Here is a 3,490-nt window from a genome sequence, read left to right as displayed (position 1 = left end):
ATAAGTAGTACACATTTGACAAATACAGGATAACGTGTTTTAACATTGAAAGTAATGCCGTGAAACGTGAAATCTATTAACTTCTAGTAAAACAGCTCATGTAGTCGACGTGTCTAGCTACAAAATGCCTACCACTCGCTAGTTACGTTGATCTGATGGACTCAAAACCAAATGAAATACAAATGCTTTTTCACAATGACTTGATTTGGCGTAGCTCCGTTATGTGATCAATAATATTCCTCTTCTGTTCTGCGCTTCCTTTTCTCAACACCCCGATAGGTACAGGTACTGCATGTCCTTCTGGAGAAGGATGTACGTTTACCAGTGCGACTACCTGATTTTAATTTGAAACCATTACAACATACCTGTAGTTTGCAACACAAGTAAAGGATCACTTGTCATGTTCCATTACGTTAGGTATAATGAAAGATTAATAAACAGAATTACAACTTTCGGAAATTACGGCGAGAACGAGAGTCATTTACAACATAAACAAAATGAATGACTACATTGGCATTCACAACCAATATTATAGTTTATAACTAACAAACTTGAACAGCCTAGATTAGCACAACAGTATCTGTGCATCTAATGAGGGACTAATTCTTTCTGTACATTTGTTACAGTAAGCCTTTATTTGTTACAATCTTCCAGAGATAAAAGGAAACATTTCTCTCCAGATTATTTCGATTCAGTTTTAGGTGGGGAAAAACTTACAATTGATGTCACTTGGGGGTTGGGGGGAACTCCATCGGTGTTGATACAAATTCAGACTCCCTGAGCTACGCACTTATATTGTCCCACAAAAACGAGGCACACCTGTATATCTTCAGCATTTCCTTTCCTAATTCCAGATTCCTAAAACTCTCATTAACTATGACAGGACTTTATCGCCCCACTGTGGCTGTATGGAGAACTACAGATCATTTGATGCAGCCTTATCTTGCTATAAAGACAGTAAATAATAATAATTGCTTACACTTATATAGCGCTTTTCTGGACACTCCACTCAAAGCGCTTTACAGGTAATGGGGATCCCCTCCACCACCACCAGTGTGCAGCATCAACCTGGATGATGTGACGGCAGCCATAGTGCACCAGAACGCTCAGCACACACCAGCCATCAGTGGGGAGGAGAACAGAGCAAAGAAGCCTATTCATAAATGGGGATTATTAGGAGGCCATGATTGGTATGGGAATGGAAAATTTGGCCAGTACTCCGGGGTTACACCCCTAATCTTTCTGAGAAACACCCTCAAATGACCACAGAGAGTCAGGACCTCTGTTTTATGTCTCATCTGAAGGATGGCACCTGTTTACAGTATAGTGTCCCCGTCACTATACTGGGGCATTAGGACCCACATAGACCGCAGGGTGAGCACCCCCTGCTGGCCCACTAACACCTCTTCCAGCAGCAACCTTAGTTTTTCCCAGGAGGTCTCCCATCTAGGTACTGACCAGGCTCACACCTGCTGAGCTCCAGTGGGGCTGCCAGTTGTGAGTTGCAGGGTGATATGGCTGCTGGCAGTTCTTTAGCAGAGGAAGGAAAAAAGCATGTGTAGTGTCCCAGCCAATGTTTTCTCTAAACTGCGGTTTCTGTGAGCAACCTCATGATTTTGACTGAGTTTGGTTTTGGATTACTCTCTGGTTTATTTGTTCTTGCTCTGGCTTTTCAAACTTTTGTTTGAGGTTTCACAGATTCGACCCTTGCCTGTTTACTTCAGCCTTGAACTGTGTTTCACTGTTCATTCAGCTCGCCAGCTCTTCACTTACAGTACCTGCCATTCGACCCCGGCTTCCTTTTCAGTGTGATACACTTTGTGTAAATCCTGAATATTACACTCTCTTTGCTGTAACACCCTGCCTGACTGCTTTCTTTGCCTGTGCATGTGTCTCCGTCTGCACTTGGGTGCGCTCCACTGCCCTAGATGGCTGCACTTAGTGTAGTAAATGCAGCATTGTTATAACTGTAAGCTGTGGGGAAAACTGGCTGTAGAAAATATGTGTTCAGTTAATCACTGATGTGTACTAGTTTACTCTTTATCTTTCTCCAAAATACTAGATGCAGCTTCAGTATGTCAAGTTTCCAGCATGTTCCACGGCCTTTCAAAAGCCTTGAGAAAGAGTCCACGCTGGATGTTATCCACACCTGTTTCATGCCACAGATGATCTTTTGAAATGTCATTAATTAGCCGTGGGTGAAATTCAAATTGATCAGAAGTGCAAACGGTCGGAAGCATGTGAGTTTTGTTACCCAGGTTCCTGTCTTTTCACTGGATGAATTGCCAGACATGTTCCACACATCGTCAGCTTTGTTCGGGCGCAGGCTTTAGATTTCCCTTTTCTTGCTTGGCTACCAAGACTCTTTTTTTCGGATTTACCATTTGTGCCGTGTCTCCGCGCCTCCTGGCTTCGACCCCTGACTATGTTTCAGAACTGTTTTGATTTGCACTTTCACCAGTCGGTCGGCTTCCTGGCTACGAACCCCGCTTTCGGATCATGACCCTGAACTGTGTTTTGCCTATTGCCCGCTGCCTGCTCGGCTGATGTTTTCACCCAGAAAATGAGTTCTTCACTCGAGCCGTTTATTTCCACTGGCATCTGTAACTACATACCTGTTTTACCACTGTAACTTCCAACATCCACTGAAATCTCTGTTTTGGATTCTGCTGCTCCTGAGGCCATCTCTTCAGCCCCAGATCTGTCCTGGGCTCTACCTCTGGCGCAGTCAGCAGATGTCCTACAAGCACCTCTTTTTTCTCTTTTTCCGGTGCTTGCAAGCCTTCTATTTCAGACAGGGACCTCAGTACCTGTCTGAACTATTATCGTCCTACTCCCCACCTCACAACCTTCACTCTTCTAAGTCTGCTCTCCTAACTGTCCCCCAAGCCCGTCTACATTGTATGGGTGACAGGGCCTTCTCCTGTTATGCCCCCAAGCTCTGGAACTCTCTCCTCAAGGATATCAGAGAGTCACCTTCTCTAAACTCCTTCAAATCCAGACTCAAAACCCTCTTCTTCATAAAAGCCTTTACTTAACTGGTCCCATTCTTCACCCCTCTGCTTTTCTTAGTATCACCATCCATGGTCTCCTCTATACAGTATATTGTAATTGTGTTTTATCTTGTGTATTCTTTTTATTTATTGTTGTTGTCATTCGTAAAGTGCTTTGAGAAGGCACCTTTAAAGGTGCTATATAAAATAAAGTTTATTATTATTATTATTATTATTATTATTATAATTTTACAAACCATCAAGCATCCTCCCACAACCCCATTTTCCTCTCTGCAGTGCTGCTTTATTTACTCTGTAAACATCCTAAAACACATCTGATTCTTGGATGTCATAATTCCTCATTTAAAACGGTGAATAGCAGATGTCACATTTTTCGTTTAACAAGGAGGTGCCAGAGCTGTGCTTAGAGAACCCAGAATTCAGACAGTCTAAAACTGAGAGATGTCAGAGCTGAGCTTCAGCAATTATACCACACC

This window comes from Lepisosteus platostomus, chromosome 15, assembly GCF_059453375.1.
Source record: "Lepisosteus platostomus isolate fLepPlt1 chromosome 15, fLepPlt1.hap1, whole genome shotgun sequence".
Classification (NCBI taxonomy): Eukaryota; Metazoa; Chordata; class Actinopteri; order Semionotiformes; family Lepisosteidae; genus Lepisosteus; species Lepisosteus platostomus.
This window is presented reverse-complemented; position numbering follows the sequence as displayed.